This window comes from Mustela erminea, chromosome 3 (assembly GCF_009829155.1).
Source record: "Mustela erminea isolate mMusErm1 chromosome 3, mMusErm1.Pri, whole genome shotgun sequence".
Lineage (NCBI taxonomy): Eukaryota > Metazoa > Chordata > Mammalia > Carnivora > Mustelidae > Mustela > Mustela erminea.
The window spans coordinates 18941004-18958868 of record NC_045616.1 but is presented as its reverse complement, the minus strand read 5'-3'; the positions used below and the strand labels follow the sequence as shown (position 1 = coordinate 18958868).

General features: G+C 45.6%; 1 long non-coding RNA gene across 1 annotated transcript; it reads right to left on the bottom strand.

The window, feature by feature from the left end:
• Window positions 1-1871: 1871 nt before the first annotated feature.
• On the bottom strand, window positions 1872-15196 carry LOC116585970. Its single transcript, XR_004283825.1, has 5 exons — window positions 15114-15196; window positions 14199-14343; window positions 4332-4417; window positions 2186-2334; window positions 1872-1946 (listed from the first exon to the last, which is right to left on the bottom strand). It is a non-coding gene; the product is annotated as an uncharacterized LOC116585970 (long non-coding RNA).
• Between the last annotated feature and the right edge of the window lie 2669 nt (window positions 15197-17865).

Here is a 17865-nt window from a genome sequence, read left to right as displayed (position 1 = left end):
ATCTGGAGGGCAAAGAAAAAAAAACGAGAGAGAGAGAGAGAGAGAGAGAACACACTGGGTGCAGAGCCAGAGGATTTGAGCTCCAGCTGTGGCCTTGGCCGTGTGACTTGACCCGAATGCATTTCTGTACAAAGGGCCAGGATTCAGAGCCCTGCTCTGAGGATCAAGTTAGCGAATATATCCAGAACATTGACGAAAGGATATCCTCCATAAATGTTAACTACCGCAATCGTCACTTTTCATCTAACAGACCCATTTTACAGGAAAAAAACCGAGGCAGCAATGGAAGACAAAGCTCCCACTGAGGCAAAGATGTGTTAATGACTACCACTAGTAGTCATTACTACTTGGGGACCCAGCCCCCAAGTCTACTGTGAGGACTAAAGTACACACGACATGCCTTCTGAAATTGAAGCTGCTTGTGTACATAGGCTTGTAAACCATGGGCAGGCTGTCCTTCCTTTTCTCCCGCCCCCAGAGCCTGGAAGAGGGCTTCTAGGGAGTCAAGGCTAATTGAGTGTTCACCAAATGAATTCCACACATGGCCACTTCCGAGGATGACAGACATCCGATCCAGAGGCTACAGTCTATGGAATTTACCAAATTTACTGAATCTATGGTTCTGGATTCAACCAAGACCCACTCTTTTCACCACATTATCAACAAAACACCTCTGATCATTGATTTGGTAAGTGACCGGCCAGTGTAGACAGCCCTTGGAACTCAGTAAGTGACCAGCCAGTGTAGACAGTCCCTGGAATGGTCTGGAGCACTTCCACTGTTAAAGAGAATGTTTTCCTCTGGTCTAAACATCTAACTCTCAGGCGTTCCTCTAGGTGTTAGAGGAGCCTCCGTTTCCAGAAATTCATCTCCAGCAAGACTAGGAAGCCAAAGGTCAGGCCGAATGAAACCTCCTCAGCCGTGACCACCATTGCAAACCACAGTCCTTCTGCACGTGCAGCTCACGGACGTCCCCCACGGTCCATGGTCCCCTTCTTTTTGGGCCCTAGCCAACACCCGGCATCCTCTCAGGACAATTTTCCACTGAAAGACACCTGGGGGGCCTCGCTGGAAAGAAAGATCTGCGGGTACCACTGGAAACCTCGGGATGCCCCCTGTGTGGTTGCCCAGAAGCAGCTAGGCTGGTGCTGCGTCAGGGAAGAGACAAAGACAGGAGGGCTGGGGAGTCTAACAGGCGCTGTGCTCTAGATGGGTCCTGACGCCAGCGTCGGAAACCCTCAGCAGAGAGGTGCGGAAGAGCTGCTAGCATTGTTCGTTCCCCTCTTCATATCTGCTCCACAGAAATTCACCTCGAAACTCCTTTAAAAACCCTAAATTTATCCTGGAAGGAAGCCAGATCCAGGACAATGGTACTGGATATTGCAGAAGTTTCAGAATTAAGCTTCTTTATGGTTGAAAATGAAATTTCAGATTTTTCAAAAAGGTTTATAGATTTATTTTTTTTGAAAGATTTTATTTATCTGAGAGAGAGAGAGAGCACGCGCATAAGCTGGGGGAGGGGCAGTGGGAGTGGGAGGGGCAGCGGGAGAGGGAGGAGCAGGTTCCCTGCTGAGCAGGAAGCCCCATGCAGGACCCCATTCCAGGACCCTGGGATCATGACCTGAGCCGAAGGCAGACGCTTAAGCAACTGAGCCACCAGACACCCCGGATATTTATTTTAGAGAGAGAGAAGGGAGGAGGGGCAGAGGGAGAGGAAGAGAGAGAAACCCAAGTAGAATCCACACCAAGGGCAGAGCCTGAGCTGGGGCTCGATCTCACAACTCAGATTGCAGCCTGAGCCAAAACCAAGAGTCAGATGTTTAGCCGACTATGCCACCCAGGTGCCCCCAAATTTTAGATTTTCATCTCACCTCTCCTTCTTCACGTCAGGCAACCCAGCCTCTTGAAGCAATGGCCTTGCTCAACGCCAACGCTGGTTCCAACACCTACAAAAGGAAAGCCATCCAGAATCTGGTTATTTATGAGCACACCAGAGCTAGAACTTGCACTGGAAGAAGACAGAGGTCTATTCATTCAATTTTCTGACAAAGAAAAAAAAAACAAACTTTCCCTGAGTTTCACACTCCAGTCCTGCTTAGAAATTATTCTAGGAAAACAGTGCCAAATCGTGGGCATCCAAGGACACCCTAGCTAAACCAAAAAGAAAAGCAGGTGAGCAATGAACCTTATTAGCGTGTGTCCTCCCGGGCTGATGACTGTCATTAGGCTGCTGGAGGGTGACATCATTTTCTCTAAGAGTCAGTCAGCTCGAAAATGTCAACTCTCGCGGTGAATTAATTCTCGCAGCTGCCTCGTGTTGCCTTCTGCGCCTTGCTGCACGAAATGGACATATTTCATTTCTGGGATCTGTCAGACATGTTGCTGTTTTAAATATAACATCTTAAGCCCAAGCCAACCCGAACATACTGTGTTTGGAGAAGCCTGGTAGGAAAACGTTGCCTTCAATAGAGTCAAAGGCCAAAGCGTAACACCTGGTAATCTCGTTGGAAAAGTCATCACTTTGCTTCCATTTTATAATGGCTTTTTGTTTTTTTCCCCCAACAATTCCTCCAGTATGAAGTTAATAGGAACAGTTACACCACAAGGATGCGGTCATGAAACAGTTATATGGGGAGTCGGGGGGAAGAGGGCCGGAAGGACTGAGAAAGGAGATGGATTTCAGAGCAGAGATAACCCTCTCTGCAAGACGTAACCCATCCCACAGTTCTGGACTCTGAATGTCACTCTTGTTCACTTCACCAGCCATGGGAGACAGAAAACATATAGCACCATTTATTCATTCTTTTCAATAAACATTATTGAATGCCTATATTTTGTTCTGCTCCCAGGCTGGGCACTGGGGAAATGATTGAAAGACAGTTCCCACCTGCAAGAGAGCTCTGGGTTCAGTCAGGGAGGGAAACATGTCAAGGGAAATAAAAGAACAGTCTGGAAGTTCCAGAGGAGAAAGAGATTCAGCAGAGTTTTCTGAGAGTGAGTTTTACGGGAAGATTATGTGTGTTTACAGACACACCTGCACAATCCTTTCCAGAAAGTGAGTGAGAGAAAATGGGGGAAAAGGGACAAACAGAAAACCATCTTTAATAAATAACTACATAGGAATTGGGAATAACCTTCATAGATGAATAAAACACCTGCCCATGGGGTCAGAAATGCTAAAAAGGGCCTTGAAGCCCCCCAGTGTATCTTCCTTGTTTTCTGTCTAATGTAGGAAACACTCCGAGCTGGAAACTAATACTGTAAACCCACTGTTAGACTTGACAACGTGTAAACCAATGCTGTAAATAAACACACAAGTGTAGCTGACAGATACTGGACAGTCTGACAGTAAGTCCGCAGAGAGCTACCTGGGGAAGCATCATACCCAAAGTCATAAGAAACGGGAAAAATTAAGGGCTAGACAAAGTGGTGTGCTGCCTTCCATGTTTTTATTTTACCTTGTTTTAATTTATATGCAGTAAAAGGCATAGATCTGAGGTGCTAAAGTCTGAGATCGCACGAATGCAAATGCTTGTAGACCCCACTATCCCCGTCCAGACCGGCAACGTTTTCACCATCCCACTGAGTTCCCTTCAGCCCTTTCCAGGCAATCTCCCCTGCCCCCTGGCCAAAGGCAATCGCTGTTCCAATCCATTTTACCATAGATTAGTACATCGTCTGTGTTCTTAAATTTTACATAAGTGGGAAAATTCCGCAAGCGCCCTTGTTTCTGGAGTCTTTCATTTGGCACCATGTTTCCACTTGTTATGAAGAACAGTGGCTGCTCCCTTTGGCTGACTGAGCGGTAGTCTGTTGGAGGAACAGACCACAATTTGTCTGTCAAGATCTGTTGACGGACATTTGGGTTGTTAGCAGTTTTCAGCTATTACGGAAAGAGCTACTTTGAACATTCTTGTACGTGTCTTTTTGTAGATATACGTGTTCATTTCTACCGGGTAAATAACATGGGTTTTAACATTTTTAGCGGGACTTATCATAAAAGTAGGAGTATTTAAACTTGACCTTGAAGGATAAGGTGGAAAAGGAAATAAGGGCCACCCAAGTGGTCGGAGGAGATGGGCAAAAGCAAGGGTAGGAAGGGAAGTGGCTGAGGAATCTGAGAAGGTGAATGGTCAGATGTGAATCACAAGGTGCACGGAGGGTGTTCTTTCTGGCAACCAGCTCCTGGGATGTTTCCAAAGCTTTGTTATTGTTAGCAGAGTCTACGGAGTCTGAACTAATTACGGGAACTTCTGCAAGTGTTACTAAGCTTCTCAGAAAATGTCATTGTTTCTGGGAAGCCTAAGAAAATAGCAAGAATGAAGTCCTACCTCCCCTTCAAGTAGATCTGATTCGGGAGAACTGGGTGCGGGAATCGGGTCCACCAACTGTCATCCAGATAGCATTTCCGTTGTATCTTAAAAAAAAAAAAAAAAAACAGGGTCTGGACAAGAACAGGTCTTCCCCTGGGGGATCCCAGGCTCAGCCACCTTGATGGCATAAGCCAGTTCTCTGTCCTCTTCTCCACTCTCAGATCTGTACCTAAGAGCTGTTTGTTGTAAGACAGGTCAGTTCGTGGGCTGGAAGCATATATTGTTCAAGCCCCCTTTAAATATATTATGCAACTCTTTGAACGGATGAGAATTTTTTTTAAGTTTATTTATTTAAGCAATCTGTACATCCAATGTGGGGCTCGAAGTCATCACCTCAAGACCAAAAGCTGTGTGCTCTACTGACTGACCTGGCCAGACATCCCTGAGTGGATTAGGGTTCTTCTATATCTGAGCATTAAAAAGGAAACGGAATGGTTGCTGAGTGATTCAGTCTGCTCTCTTTAGTTTTTCAACCCAAAATACGATTCATAATTAACTGATAACCAAGATTTCTAGCTCTACATTATTTGCGTTGGCTCTCCCAACTATTCTCCAAGAAAATGGATTCCCAAGTCACAATCCCTGACTCTCGAGAAAGGTATGTAATATTCATAAAATTAAATACAGTAACAGCAATAACACACACAGACACACCCCCTACCACACAGACAGACCACGTAGCTAAGAGTTCGGAGCCATTCCCACATCTTCCTTCCAAGGACTCAACCATTCATAAGCTAGTCATGCACAGGATCAAACAGCCTGGGCTAGGTTACATGGCAGGTATAGGGGGAAAAAAACCTCAGCGAGTTAAAAGCAGAGGCTTACTGCTCACTCCCACTATTCACTTGCACTGGAATGTTGTTGAAGGGTAAGGAATAAGGAGCCTCGGGCCTAGTGTTTCTACCCCTAACCCTGTCTCCCGGATCAGGACCTGTAACCCCTCTGAACTCAACGACTTCACCTACAGGATAAACACATTGTGCCAGATGATCTCTAAGACCCTTTCCAACCCTGGTATTCTGTAACAAATAAAGAAAAATCACCAAAATCACGAGAACACTCATCAAACAGGCCCATACTTACTGGACTGAACCACAATTTGGCCGCTCCAATTACTTTGGTCATTTCCACGATCAATAATGTTCTCAGTGGCCCAATCAATTATGCCACTGGCTGCGGGGACCATTAAGGTGACTAAGGCCCCCTGACGGACTGTGCATGAGCCATTCCTGCCTCTGTGCTCTGCCAAGGCTAAAGGGGAAAATGTCCAAGTGTCCCTTTGATTCTGGCTCTTTATCTCATTTTGTCTCGGCCCCTATTTTTGAAGTGGAAATGACTAACAGCGCCACGCTAGTCAAAGAAAATGGAGAATATGGAGCCTGTATTCAGTGTTGTAGTCTTAAAAACTCCTCCCTGGCAGATACTTGTACTAGGCACAGGAAAAACAAAATCAGGGTAAGACTCTGCTTCTGCCCCTCAGACACACACAGGCTCCTACGTAGGTCAGCAAAGAAAGAACCCTCCTGCCCTCAGATCTTGGTGCTCCTGGTTCTTGGGCCTTTGGATTTGGACCGGACGACCACACTGGCTTTGCCGGGTCTCCAGCCTGCATGTGGTAGACAGTGAGACTTCTCAGCTTCCATGACTGTGGGAGCCAATTCTGGTCCTGCTGAGACCTTTATCTCCAATGGGATCTGATTCTCCAGAGAACTCTGACAAATACGCCCTACTGGCTGCTTCCAGACGTGCCTTGCATAAGGGGTCTGAGGCTAAACAACCTTGGGAAACATCATGTACCGTTTCCCTCCTCTATCCCAACAGACAGCAGCGTAAAGGTCCCTGGGCAGCCTGCAGCTAGAAACTTCTTCACCGTATTTCATCCAACTCTTCAAAACCTTTTAGTCCTCCAGAACCCTTTGAAGTCCTCATAGAATGAGTGTTTCATGGAACTTACTTGAGAGGACAGCTGGCTAGAATTACATGAATTTACCATGACTATACATTTGCTTAAATATTTTTCTTGAAGCAAGACATTAATAATAGGAGCTTTAATTTGATAGGATGCCCAGAACTAGCCTTACACTTTCTCAAGGTTCAAAACACAAGGAAGTTGAATCAATGACTATTTATTTATTTTAAATTAATCTTTTTAAAGACCTCTATGCCCAATGTAAAGCTCAAACTCGAAACCCCAGATCAAGAATTGATACCCTACTGGGGCGCCTGGGTGGCTCAGTTGGTTAAGCGTCTGCCTTCGGCTCAAGTCATGATCCCAGGTTCCCGGGATGGAGCCCCACGTCGGGCTCTCTGCTCCATCGGGAGTCTGCTTCTCCCTCTTCCAGTGCCCCTCACCCCCACTCTTATTCTTTCTCACTCTCTCAAATAAATAAATAAAATATTTTTAAAAACATAGAATTATGGGAGGAACTATTTACAAAAAGACACATGTAAAGGACTGTCATTCCAAAAATACAAAGAATTGTTACAACTCAACAATAAGAAAATAACCCTATAAAGAAATGGACCAAAGATCTGGACACCTCACCAAAGGTAATATACAGGTAAGAAACATATGAAAAGATTCTCAACACCACATGTCATCAGGGCACTGTGAATTACAATCACAAGATACTACTGCACACCTATTGGAATGGCTAAAATCCAAAACACTGAGAACACCCAATGCTGGTGAGGATGTGGAGCAATGGAGAGTCTCATTCATTGCTGGTGGCAAAGCCAATGATACTGACACCTGAGAAGATAACCAGGTGGCTTCTCTTACCACAGAATCCAGAACTTATGCTGCTTAGCATTTACTCAAATGAGTTGACAACGTATGTCCAGGCAAAACCTGTACTCAGATGTTTACAGAACTGCTATTCATAACTGTCCCAACTTGGAAGCAATTGAGATGCCTTTCAGTAGATGAATTGGGTAAATAAATTGTGGTACATCCAGACAATGGAATATTATTCACTGCTAAAAATAAAATGAGCGTTCTTGCCACAAAAAAGCATGGAGTGAGACGTTTCTAAGAGGAAAAAAAAAAAAAGCCATTCTGAAAAGGCTATGTATTGTGTAATTCCAACTATATGATGTTCTGGAAAGGGCAAAACTACAGAGACAGTGAAAGCATCAGTGGCTGTCACCTCCCGGGGAGGTGGAGAGTGGGGGATGGGTAGGCAAGGCATGGGGGCGGGTGGTTTAGGCCAGGGAAATCGCTGTCTGAGATACCCTAATGGTGAATGCTTGACATCACACACTGGTCAAAACTCAAAGAGCCTGTAACACAAAGAGTGAACCCTGATGTCAACTTTGAACTCTAATGCCATTGTAGTGTTTGTTCATCAGAGTACCCCACACACTGGGGCGCCTGGCAGGCTCAGTCGGTAGAGCACGGGCCTCTCGATCTCAGGATCATGAGTTCAAGCCCCACGCCGGGCATGGAGCCTACTGAAAACACAGAAAAACAAAAAATAAAAAACAGTATGCCACACTCGTGTAAGATGCTAACAGTAACTGTGGGAAGGAGAGAGGTAAGTGGGAATTCCCTGCATTTCTGGTTAACTTTTCTGTAAACCTAAAATGGCGCTGAAAAATAACTACCTATTATAAAACATACACGCAACACTTTTTTTTTTTTTTAAGCCAGAAGCCATGGATGCTGAGAAGCCATCTACTGGAGGAAAGGAGGGGTGAGGAAGGGCAGCTGGAGCCAGAACAAATAGCTGGCTTGGGTGCTGAGTGCGGAGCTTCAGACCTCCCTTGGGGCAGAGCAGGATCAAGAGCTCCGCCCCTGCGCTCAGGGCCCCGCCCCCAAGGTCCCACCCTGCCTCAGCCAGCTCTGCTCCCCTTCCGTGACCCTTTGGACAAAGGTCTCCACCTCCCACTCAGATTAACAGCTTCCTTTTTTTTTTTTTTTTTTTTTTTTTTTTTTTAATTTATTGATTTGTGAGAGAGAGAAGGAGCGCGCACAGGTAGGCAGAGTGGCAAGTAGAGGCAGGGGGAGAGGGAGAAGCAGGCTCCCTGCTGAGCAAGGAGCCTGATGGAGGACTCCATCCCAGGACGCTGGTATCATGACCTGAGCAGAAGGCAGCCACTTAACTGACTGAACCGCCCAGGCGTCCCAACAGCTTCCTTTTTAAAAGGCACACAGTAAAAGTACCTCTTAAAGGCTCCTGCAGGCATCAGGTCAGAGAAGGCACATACAGCACGGAGCAGAGTCACAGGCTGTCCTACTATGTCGATGAATGAATATTCACATTTATCATCACAATCAAATCTCTTAAACATTTTAAACCTGTTGATGTGTAAAACAACAACAGCAACAACAACAAGGAAAATAGCTACAGGAAGTGCTGTGTAAATGGCTCATCTTGTTGGCCCAACAGTGTCTAGGTGATCCCTCTGCTTCTGTCCGGACAGCTGGCCTCCAAGAACCTAACTGGTTCTCATCTTTTTTTTTTTTTTTTTTTTTTTTTTTTTTTTTTTAAGATTTTATTTATTTATTTAACAGAGAGAGAGAGAGAGAGAGAGATCACAAGTAGGCAGAGAGGCAGGTGGGGGGGGGGGGCGAAGCAGGCTCCCGCTGAGCAGAGAGCCCGATGCAGGGGCTCAATCCCAAGACCTGAGATCATGACCGGAGCCCAAGGCAGAGGCTCTAACCCACTGAGCCACCCAGGCACCCCCAGACTGAGCCTCTTCTAACCTTCTTCTCTATCTCAGCAGCTCTAACGATTTTCACTTCTGTCCTGAGCGCTGTTCTTGTCTATAACCAGCCAAATCCTGCCACTATGTGAATGACTCTCCCGGAACAAGTCAAGCCCTAGAGCAAACTACCACAATCAAATCTTGAAGACCGCGTGATGATTTGCTAATAGAATATTCCCACCGTGCATTCGAGAGAGTACCTTCACCTCTTGGGTCAGTTCCCATCGCATTTTGCGCTTATTTCCACAGAGCAAATGCTTTCTGTGTGTGGATGATGTCCTATGATTTTATGTCACTGATAATTATTAGTACTGACTTAGAAAGGTCCCATTTTCGACAGATGCATGCCCAAGTTCCTTCAAATACTTTATTAAAGTTTATTAAAATAAAATTACTTTAGGGGCACCTGGGTGGCTCAGTGCATTAAGCCTCAGTCTTTGGCACAGGTCTTGATCTCAGGCTCCTGGGATCAAGCCCAGCCTCAGGCTCTCTGCTCAGTGGGGAGTCTGCTTCTCCCTCTGCCTGCTGCTCCCCGTGCTTGTGCACTCTCTGTGTGTCTCTCTCTCAAATGAATACAAATCTTTTTAAAAAATAAAATAAATTAACTTTAAAAATAGTCATCTTTGTCTACAATCCAATGTTTAACCACTCAGCATGAGTTCCCCCTAACTTTACCAAAGCCAGGAAATTTCTCAGCCTTTGTAAAACTATATTGTTCATGTACAAAATCATAAACACTTTTCCTACAGAGATCAACTCAGTCACCATATTAAAAATAACTAATTAACTTCCTGTGCCACTGATTAGACATAGCATCCAATACTAATCATTATCATCCACTCTCAAATTTGCAACCTTGCTTCCTCTTCCATGACATGAAAGATTTCACTGCAAGAGCATGAGCCTTATCGTGGACCCTGAGTCATTTATCACCAAGAAGTATGGTTCCTTTAATCAACCAGCCTTAACAGGCACTGGATTTGTCAGAGGAAACAGGTGTGTGCTTTTATCCCCTTGACTGACCATTATCTAATAAGGCAGGGAAAAGAAGACAAATTTGTTGAAGAGTAAAAAACTGGATGGAAACACTTTTAATGTTTTTTTAAGATTTTAATTGAGAGAGAGAGAGAGAGAGAGCGCGCGCATGAGGAGGAATGCGCAGAGAGAGAGGGAGAAGCAGGCTCCCCACTGAGCAGAGAGCCCGATGCAGGACTCAATCCCAGGACCCTAAGATTATGACCTGAGCTGAAGGCAGACACTTAACTCACTGAGCCACCCAGCCACCCCTTAAATGTTTTTTCTAAAGTTTATTAATTTAAATAATTTCTACCCCCAATGTGGGCTCAAACTCAGGAGCTCAAGATTGTGAGCCACACAGTCTTCTGACTGAGCCAGCCAGGCACCCCACAGATGGAAATCATTTTAACTGACATATCTCTATCCCAGACACCGGTCTTCTTACCTCCTAAAACGATCAGGATTGGTACATTAACATCAAGCAAAACATTTGAAAAACAGGGATAAAAATCCATCCAAATCTATTTAAAAATCATCTAAATCTACCGGGAAAATATCGCTGATGATTATACATCTATTGACTTAAAAAGAATGAAAAATACAAAGCAAGCTCAAGAACTAAAACTGAGGGACATAGCTCAGTCCTCAGCTAAGGTTACTCCTGGCAAAGGTGGACAGACGCATCTGCCGTTGTCCTGCAGGTGATTTTGAAAATGTTAAAGCACCCCACGCAGGATGCTTGAATTGTTGTAAGAGAAATACTGTATGGCTTTTTTGGCCACTTGGAAGCATAATGATGGGCAGGGCAGGGATCTATGTGAACAGAGGAATCTAGCCCTGTTAGGGAGGTCTAGGTAGGCAAGGAATTGGTGCTAGTAGGCTGGCTTTAAGAAAGCAAAGCAAAGGAATGCAAGAAGAGAGCCCAAAGCTGTCAATATCTGCAGAGGATCAGGGAAGTAAAAAGGTCTCATGAGCCACATGGGAGTAGTCAGTCCAAAGTCAGAGCGGACTGTCCAAGACACAGAAAGGAAAAAAATCAGGTTATATAGTGCTGAGCTATCAAGCAGCATTATTCTACCTAAACCCAGATTTGTACCCCATAGAGTTTCTTAGCATATTGCTAAGAAAGATGGGCTACTGGGTGCTAACAGACACTAAGCCCTGGGAACGGCAGTGAAGAAGAAAGTCCTTGCACTCTTGCACAAGGTTTTAGTCCTGGGACACACACACTCAGCCAGGAAACAAAGTAACAGGACAATCTGAGGAAAGAATACAAGCTATGAAGACAATAAAGGAAGGACCAGAGTGATGACAGGTAATGGGAATGGACAGAGGGCAAATGTCAAGTGGTATTGGAACAGGGACCTCAGTGAACTCACTGTCCACAGCTCTTTCCAAAGAGGCATCAGAATGGGAAGGCCAGGGGCTCCTGGGTGGCTCAGTTGGTTGAGTGCCTGCCTTGAGATCAGATCATGACCTCAGGGTCCTGGGATCCAGGCGCCCCCCCCCCCGCCACCCCACCCCCACGCTTAAGGCTCCCTGCTCAGTGGGGAGTCTGCTTCTCCCTCTGCCTGCTGCTCTCCCTGCTTGTGCTCTCTCTGTCAAATAAATACATAAAATCTTTAAAAAAGAGAACGGGAGAGCCAGTTTCCCAGGAGTGGGATGTGAGCCAATCTGAGGTGGCTTTCGGGGGTAACTTTTTTAAAATTTCAAGAGTTTTTACGGCAAGGTATACTGCTTTTCTGTTTAAGACAGTGATAAAAATTTAATGAAGTAACTGAAATTAAAAAAAGCCAGGAACTTAACACTCTTCAATACATATAACAGCACAGTTAACAGATAGAAGAAAAGTCCGAAAACAGTACAAGAAGAGTCGAACTAGTCAATTGAGTTCATGACGTTGGTTGTAATTAATATCACCAAACTGGAACCTTCTGAAACATTAGTACCCTGATTGGAATGCTCTCTTCCTTCTGCAGATCAAGAGAAAAACAAAGTGTGGGCACCCAGCTAATTAAAAGTAGGGGGGGACAAATACTTATTTCTTGGATTCTAGAGAAAGAATGCAGAAATCATCGTGTCCTATTTAAAAATTGCATGATTCAACTCGGACCCACTTTCCTCCTGGGCTGTGGTCAACGTCTTCACTTCCACCACCTGTCCTCCAATATCACAGTCTTTGTCTTATCCGACTCAAGTGTTGAGTTCAGCAAGGGCAGTGGCCATGCCATCCAGGATTTCATATGTGTTTTATGTCCTGGCACAGCGTTAACGGCGCATCTTAGGTTAAGTGAAGAGGTGGGCAAGCAAATTGATCAAGTAACACGATTTTGTGTTTGCGAACTCTGGTTCAGGATGAACAGAAGTGACTGTGCAGAGCTGGGACAGTATCTCCTACTGTTGAGTCAGTGTCACTTTTGGAAAAACACTGACTTAAGTTACATGAGAGTATCAGATGCTGAAAGAAAGAGAGAAAGCAAGCAAGCAAGCAAGCAAGCCAGCCAGTCAGCCAGCCGTGAACATCCTGACCAAAAACTAGGAGGGGTTCATGATGTATGGGGTAGAAGGTGGACAGCAGGATTAAACTCAGAAGGGAGTCTTTGAAGAAAAACTGTATTCGATCAGCAGATAGAATAGTGTGACTTGAGGTCAGGCAGCAGAACAGTTCAGAGCACTCATTCTTCCAACTTGTTAGTTTGTGGTAATGGGGTGTCCTGCCAAGCTGAGCCTAACAGCGGGGAGCAGGTCCCTCACCACCAAGATAAAGAATCCCAGAGTGGACAACCAGCCCTGAGAGAAGCTAGACAGAAGGTACTCAGGTACAATTCAAAATGGGTAACAGTACTGTAGGGGTGCCTGGGTGGCTCAATTGGTTAAGGGGCTGACTTTGGCTGAGGTCATCATCCCGGGGTCCTGGGATCGAGTCCCACATCAGGCTCCCTGCTCAGCAGGGGAGTCTGCTTCTCCCTCTGCCTCCGCCCCTCCCCCACATCTATGCTCTCTTTCTCTCTCTGATAAATAAATAAGATCTTTACAAACAAAAGGGATAACTGTAGTGCTGCATTTTCCACTGGTGATGACAACTACACGTTTTTAGGGAATGCCGTACTACGTGCTGAGTATCCTTCTCCGTCCTCCTACACATTTGTTCATTTAAAGCTCACAACATCCTTATGAGACGAGTACGGCTATCATCCTGATTTGACGAGCAAGGATGCATAAAGACATTCAATAACTTGCCTGAGATGCAAACAGCTACAGTAGAAGAAAGAGGATCTGAACCCAGGCCCTTCGGTCCAGAGCCATGATACTGAATGGCACCTGTCACAAGCTATTTAGAGAGACAGAAACTCAAAGATTCACTTACTGAATAGAACTCGGTTCAAAATCAAGGCCACGTCTGGGGGATAAGGCAGAAATCTGCACGTTGGAGCCACAGCGTAAGTTCAGCGAGGTGCTAACGTCAAAGGCAATTTAATACTTCTCCCCAGCATGCCAGGCCAGCCTCCTGCCTGCCTCGGCTCAGGAACTGGTCCTGGAGAGGTGGACAGTCTCCTGCCTCGGCTCAGGAACTGGTCCTGGAGAGGTGAACAGTCTCCTGCCTCGGCTCAGGAACTGATCCTGGAGAGGTGGACAGTCTCCTGCCGTGGCTCAGGAACTGGTCCTGGAGAGGTGGACAGTCTCCTGCCTCGGCTCAGGAACTGGTCCTGGAGAGGTGGACAAGGCCAAGCAGGTGAAGGTGAAGGCTGGAGGGACTAAGAACCAGACGGGTCTTAAGCTAAAGGCCTAAACTACTCCCTGCCCCACCCCCAAGGGGGTTCTTCGTGCACCACTGGCCAATGCCCTGACTTTCTGAGACAGACAGAAAACGAACGTAAAACATTCAACTGGCATCGTGATGAAAAGCAAACCCCAGGTTTTCCCATCCCCCCCAACCAAAAAAAAAAAATCATCTTTCTAGACTGCCACTGTTTTGGAAGTCTTAGCCCAAAGGTAAAGGCAAAGCAGGCAAAAGAGACAGAGAGAGAGCGAGAGAGGAGGTATAAGCAAAGGGGGAGGGGAATTTATGATGATCACAAACTGTATGAGACACACCGCACAGGAGGGAAGTCTGAGCTACTGAGTGTCCACGTCTCATCCGGACCTCTGACACCTCCCTCCACCTTCACCATTCGAGGTGGTTCCTGATGGTCACGCATGTCCTGTGAGAGCTGGGAGAGAGCCCTGGTCTCCACCTAGACTTAAAAAAAAAAAAAAAGCCATATCATCTTTCATTCTTTCATCTAAATGATGGGACCAAATCTGAAAAGGGCACCTATCGTCTCAGTGGCTCATCCCACCAAACAAAGCTTGTTACTAAAAGCAATTCCTTCTTCACCGTCTCACCCGAAAGACGTTTCCCTGCTACACAACTTCCGTTTAATTACAGCCTTTAATAGCGACATGTGGAAATATGGGGAGCTTTCTTAGTCACATTTCTAGTTAAATATTACCATATCCCTGCGTTTGATTCTAGTAATAGTTCTAAAATTAGATGGCTTCATAACAATCATGAATGTGTCTTTCTTCTAAATACAGGTTAAGTAATCTCAGACTGAGAGCTGGCTAAATTAGGAGCCGTGGTGCATTGTCAACGTGAAAGCTCTCCCAAAGCACGCATGTTGAACAGACCTAATCTTTCTTCCTCAGGATGGAATATTCCTTCCTCCTGACCCAGACCTTCCTTTTCCAGGATGCTGATTTGCACGGATCGCGGCCAAGTCCATTTCCCCCACTGCCGGCGCACACAGGACCACGGGGAGACGTGAACCGCCCTCTCACTGCAGAGTATCCTGTACGTCAAACTATTATACTCCACACTGTTTATGTGTGTGTGTGTGTGTGTGTGTGTGTGTGTGTGTTTGGGCTGGGCCTTGGGGCACTGTCGGAGTTGAGAGAAAGCCTCTTTCATCCCAACTACCTGCAGGTCACCAGCTGGAAGAGCAGACAGAAGCAAAATACCCAACTTACGTCAGATGGAGAGGAGGAAAGAAAATGCTGGCACCCAGCTGGTTAAAAGCAGAGGAAAACAAACACCTTTTCAGGGCCTCTGGAAAGAAAGATACATTCAGAACTTACCAAATGACTCAAATGGAAGGGTGACAGTGAATTATTTTCAAAGAAACAACATTTCTGCCCTTTTTTTTTTTTTTAAATGATCTATGTGTATTGAGGTAGATGTGTTTGCAGAAAGAAAGAGATTCCGATCCTCCCAGGTGTGAGAGGAATGTGTAAGAAAGGCTGGGTACAACTTCACAGGACAAAACTGCTGTCAATGTGAGAATCTTAATCCAATGCTCCCTGCTGAACTTGGCAGAGAATCTCTGCCCTGTGAGATCCGGCATTCTGACTGATGCTGAAGGAAGGGCTGAGCCTAGGAGAGGTCAGGGTTGCTTGAGGTCAGGTTCTGCATTATTCCTTGCATGTTCTTAAACGTGGAAGGTGAGCCTCCACCTCAGCGGGGAACTTCAGAGACCTGGGAGAGACACGGCATCTGTTTTCACGCTTCACACAGCAGCAAGAGTCAAGGTAGCAATCACTCGTTCCCGCGTGGAGTCCAGGAATCTCAATTTGGGGCTGAGCTCTGCCGTTTCAGGGACTTGCAGCTTTGGACAAGTTACGCAACCTTCCCTTCTATGGGGAATCATGCCGGGTCTACCGCCATGGTTTTGTGGGGATTGCAGGTTAGGCAGCCCACAGAAGTAATTTGCAAAGATTAAAGCATCATATTAACACAAAACACTGCTCTCATTATGACTATTATTGTTTATGGTTGCTATTAATTTACTAGCTGTTCCCTACATTCACCATACTAAACATACAAAGCATGTGGTAAAGGTTCCATTAGTACTTGTTGATGGGCTAACATAGAAGTGTTTGCGAGTTTTAGTCTCTCTGAGGAAGATGTATGGGTTTTAGTCCTGGAGTTCCCAATAGCTACACCTCTGAACGGGGCCATATCAAAGCAATCTATAAAATTAGAAGGCCAAATGAGAGGATTTCTGGGGTCTCTCCCAGTGAAAATACCCTGAAGTTAGTTCCTCTCTCTTCTTTGTCCATACCCCTCCCAATCCTGGGAAACTTGACTTGGCTACCACTGTCCCTTTGCTTCTGCCCTCATACCTCTTGTATGTTGTCCTCAAAGCGTGCTTTCCTCCTTAGTATATAACCCGAAGCTGAGATGTCAGTCAAAGAATATGTGTACTTGAATACATATGAATCAAAACATGCTATCACAATGAAATTCTCATCAGTGAGCAACACAAATGCTTCGCTCTGTGCAGGTAGGTAGAGATGTCAAAGCAGACAGAGGTAGGTTTAGAGAGCTTGGAAATGGTCCTAAATGTTGGAGGATATCATTATACATAATATTATACGTAAATGAGTTTAATGCTTTATGCCTTCCTGGCACCACCATGTCATAGGATGAATGGCAGGTTCCATTCTGGCGTAGGCCCTTTAGCTGGGTAAATCTTGATGAGTCATACAGCTCATTCACCCAACACGTGGTTAGTGACAGATACGTGCTAGTCAGTGCTTTAGGCAATAAGACAAAAGTAATGGTACGGAGTGCCTGGCTGGCTCAGATGGTGGGGCGTCCAAGTCTTGATCTCAGGGTGGTGAGTTTGAGCCCCACATCGGGTGGAAAGATTACTTAAAATTAATAAATAAAGTAAAGCTTTAAAAAAATTGTTAAATTAAGGGGAAAAAAGATATAATGGCAGACACGAGCAAGTATGGCTCCTGCCCTGACGGAGCTTACAGCCTAAACATCATTATGGTCTCTTAATCAAAGAATCCTATAAGTTTATAGCCGCAGGAATTGCTACAGAGAAGAGGGGAACCGTGCGAAGAGAGTGAATAATGCAAAAAACTGATGTGGTCACCAGGGAACAAGGGAGCCTTATCCCTAGGAGAGGGGAATGGGGCCAACGTGGAAGGACAAAGTAGGAATAATGCGGCCAAAGAATAAATGGGGAGTTGGGGGGCAGGAAGAGCATTCCAGTCAGAAGGAACAAGTCCACAATTTTTATTGAGAATTAGGTACATGAACTGCTAGAATGTCCATGTGATTGTAGAGTAGAGTGTGGGGAGCAGGTGTGAACGGAGCCCAGGTGGGGAGGCAGGCAGAACATAGCAGCTGGGTGCGCCAAGTTAAGGATTCTGGTCTTCACCTGAAGAGCTGAAGAATGTCACTTATGTGTTAGGAGTTGGTGGTGGCGTAATCAGATTTGCATTTTGAAAAGATTCTTTAGCGGCTGGGTAGTGAGTAAATTCAAGAAGGTCAAGAGTGTCCTGATGGAGATGGCTAAGATGGTGGCCCAGATCAATGCTGGGATAACGGAGGTGTACGCCCTATAGTCATCGTGTGAACTACCGTAAGCACCTCCTTTGAGATCCAATTAAGACGTCAAGGGGACAAGTGGATAACAAAGCCTATGGCTGAGAGGAAAGGTCGGGGCTGGCAAGAAGATTCTGAGCTAGAGCTGACACATGAGCCAGGAGACCTAGCCAGGAATGAGGTGATCGACTGAGAGAATGGAGAGAAAGAACAAACAATCTCAGAACCGCCGGTGCTCTGGCTGTAAAGTGGGAATTGCAGCAGCTGTTTTTTAGAACGTTTGTAGCTGAGATAGAGGAGGCAGTCAGGGAAAATTCAGATGATATTATTATTACAGCATCAAGAGAAATGAAAACAAACTAGCTAGTTGCAAAGCAATTT